This window comes from Lissotriton helveticus, chromosome 6 (genome assembly GCF_964261635.1).
Source record: "Lissotriton helveticus chromosome 6, aLisHel1.1, whole genome shotgun sequence".
In the NCBI taxonomy this organism is placed as follows: Eukaryota; Metazoa; Chordata; class Amphibia; order Caudata; family Salamandridae; genus Lissotriton; species Lissotriton helveticus.
In genome coordinates, this window is record NC_136067.1 from 139,929,361 (window position 1) to 139,939,680 (window position 10,320).

A 10,320-nucleotide genomic window follows, 5' to 3' on the forward strand; every position below is an offset into this window, starting at 1 on the left:
ATAGAATTTCACTTGATAATAGCAACACTGGTTTTATAACCTGATGCACTGAATTATGGCAATTGCAAGACTGAAGAATAAGACAAAGATATCACACCGCTGCTTTAAGCGGAGTAGAGGAGCAAAGCTGATTTCCTGCGAACTTTAAAAAAAAGCAATTTTCCCAGCTTTTGTGATCAGAAAATGTTGATTGTATTATCCACAACTGAGGCCGGTTTATTCCGCGTTACTCTAATGTCATTACAAACAAAAGCAAAATGAAGTGTAGAAGATTAGAATGAGGCAGTGGCGGGTGGTAATCTATAGTTGTGGAGCGACGCTCGAGCGGGTACGCGGCAGTTCCTCCGTCGGAGCGCAGGAGCGTTGCCCCCCCCCCAACCCCCCTCCACTGCTGGGCACAAAACTTCACAATTGAAATGGTAATAAAACGATTTTACCATTTTCTTTTTGACACTTCCTGCCAGCAAACGAAGTGTGAGGACAGGGTGGGGCCAATGATTGGGAGCAGTGGGGAATGGCCCCTTAAGTTTGCATTGCGCATGTTGGTGTGGCCGGCTACCTTGCTATGGCCAAACTGATTTGCGCAATTCAAACCTCTCCAACTCGTCTGTCTTGGACAGCTAGTTTGGAGAGCAGACACAGGCCCATGGGCGTCCGCAGGGGGGGGCAAGGAGGGGCGCTTGCCCCCCCCTGGAGTGCCCCTCCTTGCCCCCACTGCGGATGCCTACGGAAGTGGGTAGATCGGCAGGCCAGGGTTAATAAATGAATGTCTACACGTGTGACTCTGGGGTCAGATGGCCAATGTAGAGAGGTGCATGAGAGAATCATCACACTTGCTCTTTCTGTGTGTTTGGAGAGTGAACTGCATGTTCTAGTGGAGCTTAAAGCACTGCTTTCCTTAGGCATACACTGCCCTCTGCCATGGGGTAGCCTTTCACGAGCAAAGACAGAAAAGGATTTATATGTTACTGCTCTTGGAGGTGGTGCGCGGGGGGCTTTTCCGAGCTCTTTTCCAGAAGAGTTTATCTGTAGCGTCTGCCTGGCCAGCTTTCAATAAGGAATGCTGTTTTACATGCATTATTGTGTCTGGTTAGATAGCTCAGGACGTTCCCAAGCACCACTGCACTGGTTCTTGAGCGGATGCAGTGCACGGGGTAGAATCCCAGCAGGAACCACCCAGCCTGGAAGTCTTCAAGGGCCAATGAAACGCGAACCTTAAAGTATAGCGCCTGTAGTAGTAAAGTCTCCAAGAGGCTGACAGACTACTTCTCAGCCCAACCGCGTGTCTTTGCCATATAGCTATGAACAAAACCCTGGCGCAGGCCCTTACACACCCAACGGGTGTATTTGGCACCAGTGCCAGCTTGCCCCCTTGCCGGTGCTCACCGCCAGACCCCTTGTTCTGTGGCCTAAACCATGAAAGGTGGCTGGGCTGCCACTAGGCTAATTTAGCCACAGGCATAATTGGTACAAAGTGTCACTATGACCGCCCAACTTTCATCTGGGTAACACTTTCACCACAGAGGCGAAGCTGTGGTTGAGAAAACGCTGAGTGACAGCCCGCCCCCCACATCCATGGCAAGGTTGATGCCCCACTGGGGATGAGTGATTCAGTAAACACAGTGGCCTGTGGTTTCAGCTAGACATGTACTTACAGGGCAGTGTAAGGTTATGCAGCAGGGCAGGGTTGAAACGGAGTTTTCCCAACCTGGGCCCAGATGTAGGTAAAATAGATTTACCGATTTTAAATTACCGAATCATACCGATTCGGTAATTAAAAATCGGTAAATCTAAGGGGTTGAGATGTAGGAACATCCAGATGTTCCTGCTACCGAATCGGTAAAAATCTGTATTTACCGATTCGGTAAATACCGACCGGTAATGGCCCATTCATTCCTATGGGCTTTGAAGCCCATAGGAATGAATGGGGCATTACCGGTCGGTATTTACCGAATCAGTAAATACAGATTTTGACAAGGGTGCAGGGGGTGTCACTTTGACACCCTCTAGCACCCCCAAAAAAGATTCGGGGTCCATGTGGCAGGCATACCTGCCCTAAGGGCAGGTCTGCCTGTCATATGGCACAGGTGTGCATGCACACATGTGCATGCACACCGGAATCGGTTTTTTACCATGAAGTTGGATTTCATGGTAAAATACCGATTCTGTAAGGCTTGTGGGACTCAGAAGAGTCCCACCTACATATCGAAAATACCGAATAGGTATAAATACCGATTCGGTATTTTACAGATTCGGTAAATTTACCGATCGGTAAATTTACCGAATCTGTAAAATAATGTGTCCCTACATACCGATTACTGAATACCGGTCGGAAACGGCCGAAAATACCGATTTTCGGCCGTTACCGACCGACCTACATCGGGCCCCTGGTGGCTTGGTCAGTCACTCAGTTAACACCCTAAATGCGACAAGCTGTGAGACAATGCGTTGGTCACTTGTCTGCAGGACCAACTATGTCCCTGCACCGCCACTCACCAGGACTGAGTCAGATCCCTTCACAACCCTGACCCAGCAGGGCAGCGGTAAAGTACCTTGAAGTATCACACTAAGCACTGGTGTCTGCTGCAAACCTGACTACACAGACACTCACTGCACCTCCCTCCCACCTCTGCTGGAACTTACACCCTGAGCTCAGACAGGGCCACAGTCCCAGAAAACAGCAGAGGCCTCAGTCAGACCAGCTCTTCAGGGCCTCTGGATCTCTCAGGGGTACCAAGGGAATCAAAGTGACAAGTACTGACACGGTCACTAACACTACTAGAGCCAGGTACTGCTGCGAACTCACTGAATTACCGATTACCTCCTTGCTTCAAGGGGTAACTAAGCAATCCCTGTATGAAGTACTGCCGTTGTCACTGAAACCACCGGAGTCAGGGACTACTGGCAATGCCTTATTGTTACTAGTGCCTCACAGTTTGTTACTAAGTTAACGTGTGAGCGTTAAATGACCAAATGTAAACAACGCAGCGTTGTACTGCCCTATAAGAGTGTTATCCTCCAAGTCCTCAGAATCAGCAGGCCGATGTGAGAAAATGCCACCTCCTGATCTAACCGAACCCAGAAGGCTATTATAGCCTGGGCCCAGGAAGGATCAAGTGAGGGCGAGAAAAAATAATAAACAGGAAGGGAAGGAAGGGAACAGCGGGGAGGGAGAGCTGTAACGACAAGAGAAACAGGAATGATTGTAGCTTCTGTCCGTCAAACATATGAAAATAATAACAAAGTCTACAATCCCCTATACCTGGAAAGGAAGAAATAAAGAACCTCAGGCCTTGCAGTTACTTCTCTGGACTCTTACTAGCAGTTCCGAGATACTGGTATCTACGTATAGCACTCCCATCAAGAATGTTTTGATGGTGACTGAAAACGTAACACCTAAAATGACTCCACTGCAAGGACTCTCAAGTGTATAGTAAGGAAACCCAAATACAAAAGAACAAAAATGAGAATGGGTTACGTCACCCTGTAATGTTAATCACAGTACCTGATTATTTAAACCTCAGGTCTTGTATGACCAAGCAAAAGAACGTGGCGTTCCCTGCACGAGCCGGTGCAAGAAGGCTCAGCCAACAGGGACGCCGATATGCGTGAACAAACAGGACTGGCGTTCCCTGCACGAGCCGGTGCAAGAAGGCTCAGCCAACAGGGACGCCGATATGCGTGAACAAACAGGACTGGCGTTCCCTGCACGAGCCGGTGCAAGAAGGCTCAGCCAACAGGGACGCCGAAATGCGGGAACAAACAAGACTGGCGTTCCCTGCACGAGCCGGTGCAAGAAGGCTCAGCCAACAGGGACGCCGATATGCGTGAACAAACAGGACTGGCGTTCCCTGCACGAGCCGGTGCAAGAAGGCTCAGCCAACAGGGACGCCGATATGCGTGAACAAACAGGACTGGCGTTCCCTGCACGAGCCGGTGCAAGAAGGCTCAGCCAACAGGGACGCCGAAATGCGGGAACAAACAAGACTGGCGTTCCCTGCACGAGCCGGTGCAAGAAGGCTCAGCCAACAGGGATGCCGATATGCGTGAACAAACACGAACCAACGACTGCTCTCTCTTAAACACTGCCACGGTTTGAATGAGAACAGAGGAACCTGCACAGAGAAGGCGCATCAGGAAATCAACGAGGAACACTCACCACCTCGGGTCAGGAATCAGAATATCCGACGTAGTCCGTCGTCCAAGTTCCCTTATTATACTCCTCCCACTGCGCATAGAATTCTGGGACCTGTAGTCCTAGAGGTGGAACATCTATACGGAGCGCTGCAGAAGGGCTTGACAAAGAGAGAGTTTGTACCAAGAGAGTAACCAGAGAATTAAAATACCCCCTACTGTGAGCCAAAGCTCTAACGGCACCAAGCAACGAAGCAAGTCATTAAGGCACTCAAGCAAGTCATTACGGCCCTCCCCAGAGGAACTTGCTTATCTCTTCCATTCAATCCAAACACCAATCCATATCACCACGCGGCGTCTTCAATCCCTCGTTCACCTCCTCTTTTAAACCTCATGCCAACTCCAAGAAGGGGTGAAAACACAACAAAGCCTCATTAACAAGTAAATGGTCTTTTAAAGACCTGTGAAGTAATCAGTGCTGCTGTGTGTGTGCCCAGGAAGTCTCAGCCGGACTTCTAGCTGCCTCATCATGGGGTGGGAGTAGGAAGATGTGCACAGCAGGGGGTACGGGACGGCCAGGGCAGGTGACACTTTTCTTTTGTATAAGAATTTTTTGCTGGCGTCATAGCCCAGGGTTTGCTGTCTGTGCACTTGTAAAGATGTGTATTCCATACAAGTGCACAGACAGCAAACCCTGGCTATGACACCAGCAGGAATTACTTTACAAAGGAAAAGAGTCACCTGAACTGCCAACCCTTTCCCCCTGCTGTCTGTGCACTTGTATGGAATACACATCCATGGCGCTGCTCACCAGATGAATGGTGAACAGGGCCATGGATCTGTCTCTTTTTGCATCTAAGGGCACCGACAAAGAAGCAGAGGAGGCCCAGGCAAGGAAAAACCAGGGGACATTTGACCCACATCTCTACACAGTGAGACCTTCAGGGGGGGCTAGATGCCAGGACAACAGTGCTGCTGATCAGCACGACTCCACCAAATAGTATCAGAAGAGCAGGCAGCAGTTTTTAAGTAAGTTCCAGTAACTTTAATGCATTCTACAGCATCACCAGCATTGACTACTGGCTGCATATGAACGGTGTTGTAGACTTACATGGATGGAAACGTCAAGGAGGACAGTTCTGGTTTCAGGGCGGGTATGAGTTTTGGGGGGGCAGGGGTAATTTTAGGGTTCAGAGTGGGTATGGGTTTCGGGTTGCCAGGGGATAATTTTAGTGTTCAGGGTGCTAATGAGTTTGGGGGGGGCAGGGGTAATTTAAGGGTTCAGGGTAGGTATGGGTTTTCGGGTGCTAGGGGTAATTTTAGGGTTCAGGGTGGGTATGGGTTTTGGGGTGCTAGGGAACAATTTTAGGGGTCAGGGTGGGTATGTGTTATGGGTGCCAGGGGGGAAATGTTAGGGTTCAGGGCAGGTATGAGTTTTGGGGCCAGGGGTAATTTAAGGGTTCAGAGTGGGTATAGGTTTTGGGGTGCTAGGGGGTAATTTTAGGGTTCAGGGTGGGTATGGGTTTTGGGTACCAGGGGGGTAATTTTAGGGTTCAGGGTGGTAATGAGTTTTGGGGTGCCAGGGGGTAATTTTAGGTTTCAGGGCGGGTATGAGTTTTGGGGGGCAGGGGCAATTTTAGAGTTCAGGGTGGTAATGAGTTTTGGGGGAACAGGGGTCATTTTTGGGTTCAGGGTAGGTATGGGTTTTCGGGTGCTAGGGGTAATTTTAGGGTTCAGGGTGGGTATGGGTTTTGGGGTATTAGGGGAACAATTTTAGGGATCCGGGTGTGTATGGGTTGTGGGTTACATGGGGGAATTTTAGGGTTCAGGGCGGGAATGAGTTTTGGGGGAACATGGGTAAGTTTAAGGTTCAGAGTGGGTATGGGTTTTGGGGTGCTAGGGGGTAATTTTAGAGACCAGGGTGGGTATGGATTTTGGGGTGCCACAAAAGAAAGATGGCTGCAGCACAACAACCCTATGGTGTATGAGATCATATGCGGCCTGCTTTCTGCCCCCCATGGCCCCTCCTGCGCCCCAGTGTTTCCTCCACCCTACCTGGCACACATGTCGGAGGATGGTGATGACGTTAACATTTTGCCCCCCCCTGGAAAACTTTCTGCAGACGCCCATGCACAGGCCTACAGTGTCTTTGGAGCAAGGAGCCAGCTCGCTCCCGCCAATCATGACGCTGTGAAACTGAGTCTTGATTGAATGAGAGATTTGGTTGTGGGCTTTGCGTTTGGAGGGCGTGCTGCAGAACAGCGAGGACGTACTGCAGAACATCGAGCAGCAGTGTAAGGTAAGTGATTTTTTATGTGTATCTTTATGTTATTGTGTACATCATTGTGCATTTGTTATGTGTATTATGCGTATGTGTTATGTGTATATGTGCATATGTATATGTATATATGTGTATATGTTATGTGTATTTGTTATGTGTATGTTTTTTACATCCCACCCAATGTGATTTGCCACCAACCGCCACTGGATATTTCAAACCACTAATAGGCTGTGATAAATGCCTTTAGTCTCAAGGTCAAAGCTCTCAATCATTGCACGTTAATAGTTTTTTATTTATAACTAGCAATGATTGAGAGCTCTAAACTTGAGGGTGAAGGCAGTGCGAGTTTCTCTCAGGGCCTGTCAGTGGGTCACAGAAGTAAACAATAATAAAATATTTACTGATACCCACGCATCCTCAGTGTCCTTCTCCTCTGAAGTACCAGCACGAGTCTAGGAGCCTCAGCCAACTCGCCTCTACCACCGTGGATGGTGCCCTCATGCTGCTGATAATGTTCAGCAGCTTGAGAGCAGCACCAGGATTGGATGGAGCCAGCTAGCCCAATGCTCCTTTAGGCACAGGAGACCTGTGCTTGATCTCCACCCAGCTGTCTAAGACAGCTCAGGTGGAGAGGTTTAACGTGGGCATGTCAGGCTGGCCATCGCAAGACAGCCTGTCAAAGTGACATGCACACTTTAAACAGGAGTGGGCACCTCCTCCCCTGCTGCAAAACAGTAGCAGTGGCCCCGCCCCTTCCTGACTCTTGGCTCGGGCTGAGAGCAGCTGTAAAAAATAAAATGGTAATAAATTCACTTTATAATCATTTTGTTTTTCACCTCTGCTGCTTTTGCAGCAGGGGTGGGGTGAAGCTCCTCTGCTCACACGGAGGAACTTCCACTGGAATAAGGGGGCATGGCCAGTGAGCAAATGGGGTGGATGTGAGACAGCAGGTTCCCTCTCCATTCTCATTGCACCATAGTCCATCAGCACTCCCCGTTCATCCCCAGGTAGCACAAAAAAGTGGTAACTCCCTGCCAGCAGTGGCAGAACACAGTGGAACATGTAAGCCTATGATGGTGGCAGAAATGAGCATAGAGAGGCATCAGGCCTGGTGTGGCACTTGCCATCTTGGACGGGCCTTGTGATGCTGCTGGAGGCTGAAGTCAGTCACCGAGGACTTGTTGGTGTTGGGTGGCCCGGGGGGGGGGGGAGCAACCTAGCTATCTGCTGCTGATGAGAGCAACAGCTGACCTTAGAGTGCTGAGGCAGCCAGAACAGCAGCAGAGGAGCTGGGCCAAAGAGGCGATGAGCCTAGTGTGATGACCGCCATCTTGGAAGTGCTATGGGATGATACCAGGGCTGGAGGTCTGTCGCCTGGAGATCTTTTGTTGTCAGACCGATCAGAGAGAAGATATGCACTGAAATTGTGGGAAACAATCAGCTGCCTGAGGGACCAAGCGGCGGTGGGATGCCCACTTCCCGGCTACAGGCCATAGCTGTAACACACTCCATCAGGGTACAGACAGCATCACAAGCAGGCATACGCTGGGCCCAAGCAATTTTTCACCACAGACTGAGAGGGGGCCATGAAGTCACCGGAGATGTTTGACTAAGTGGATCAGAAGCAGGGCCTAATGTCAGAAAGCGTGGAGCGCTTCATCAGTGAGTCTGGTTTCACACAGCTTAGTAGGGAGACACTAAGCTACCTTGGGTCACCCTGAAGAAGGACATTGCAGCAACCAGAGGTGAACATTCTTAAGGTAACAGGTGATCTTGTGAAGGGATGAACAGAGATGCATGGTAGGCTAAAACCAAGGAGCAACCCCCATCATAGGAAGGTTCACCCTAAGCCTTATAGTGCATTTTGTTACATAATCTCTATAGAATCAGGCACTGCTAGGGATGACTGCCCACAGAGCTAGATGAGAAACCAACATTAAAGAACTGATTACAGTACATTTGGGGAACCGGGATAAGAGACCCCTTTCCCCAATCCCTGGAACAAGATGAAGAGCAAAGTCACATGGAGAGTATTTCGCAATATTTCCTGCATAATTTCCGAAAAAAGAAATAAAGGAGGAGGTGGCCACAATCGGGGAGACCTAAAGGTATCTGAAGGAAGTTCAAAGAGATGTTATCAAACTGAGTATGAGAGTGAGCGATCTGGAACGCTGTGTGGATGAAAACTCGGAAGATATCTACAACATCAGCAACAAGCTATTGAGACTAAAAGAGCAATATGAGGAAATAGTACTCAAGAAAGAAGACTTCGAAAATAGTTCTAGATGAAGCAATATGCAGATATAGGGTCTCCTTTAGGGAGTCAAATAATTTGATCCTTAGCCCAGAGCTTCTTAACCTTTTGACATTTTGGACCCCCACTTTATCATTACTGGAAACTGTGGGTACCCAAGGAATCATTATTGGAAATCTGAGGACACCCTTTGAGTCATTGTTGTTGGAATCCAGGGACCTTGCCCTAAGACATTTCGATAATTTGAACCTCAGATTAATACACAAAATTATGGAAACAAGCATTCATCAAACATATATAAAAGTGCTGAAATATTGTATTTAATTCACAGACAAATATGAAACATATCTACATTATAATTTTAATGGAAAGGTTGGAGATTTTCTAAATTCAATTGAGGCCATCATTGTCCACACTATATTCAATTTGATGACTTGTACTGCTCCCTCGAATCAATCTGATGCCACTTACAGACTTTCAAAATTGTAAAAGTTACATTTTGTTTCTTTATTTATATACTCATCATTAATCAGTCCATATTATTGTATTTTCTGAGTAGTCACAGACCCCCCTGAGTAAGATTTGTGGACCTCCATGGGTCCCCTTACCATAGGTTAAGACCTGCTGCTTTAGCCTATTTGCAACAGTTCCTTCATCACATCTGGAAAAGACTAAATAGCCGACCCGTTAGAATCAATACTGCACACAGAGTCCCAGCTTCTGAGATCCGCCGCAAACCCCACCCCAACTTGATAGTGAGAATTCGCTTATTTGATGAGAAGGAGGAAAATTATGCATCTATTTCATAACGCCAACTTGCTTAGCTTTGAAGGCCATAAATTGCTGTTTTTAAATAACTTGAATTCTGGCACCCTTAGAAGTAGGAAAGAATTCTGTATGGTAACAGACTTCATGCGGAGTTACGCCACTCCATATCAGTGGGGTCATTTATTCAGGCTGACATTGTCATGTAACTCTCAAATATGTGTCCTTAAAACAATTAAGGAGAACCATTCTATATATGTTGGATTTTTGTTGCTTTCACTGTTTAGTTTAACACATAACTCTTCAAGTGGGAGATGTACGGAGGGCACTCCATTTCATTGTGCCCAATTTGATTGGGTATTTGCACCTAGTGCTTCAGGCATCAAATCAAGCATGCTGTATATATTAGCTTGTGTTGTTGGGGAGGTTTGATGTTGGGAACACTATTGAGCGACAAGGTGAGGAAGGGAAAGGGGGGTGGGTTAAAATACCTATGTAGTGGAGGGCTTAAACTGAGAACTAATCGGTTTGAAGGAGGGACTGAGAGTGTATGGTCTACAGGATACATAGTGGACCCCCCTCCATCAACTATCACCAATATTAGAGTAGAATATGGCTAAAATCTTCAACAATTTCTCTCAATCAGCAGGGAGGTTTAAGCTATAACATACTTGGGGGTTAAGTTAGGTCACTCTATTACTCCAAAACCCATTTCCAACTGGTGAAAAATTGAAAACTTTACAGTACTCGTCTTGACTTGTCAGAGTAGCTCTATATGTAAAATGAGGATTTTACCTAAGATATTTTACCTCTTCCAGACACTTCCACTCACCTTACCGTACACAACTATTGACCATCTACAGTCTCTAACAAACTGCTATACATA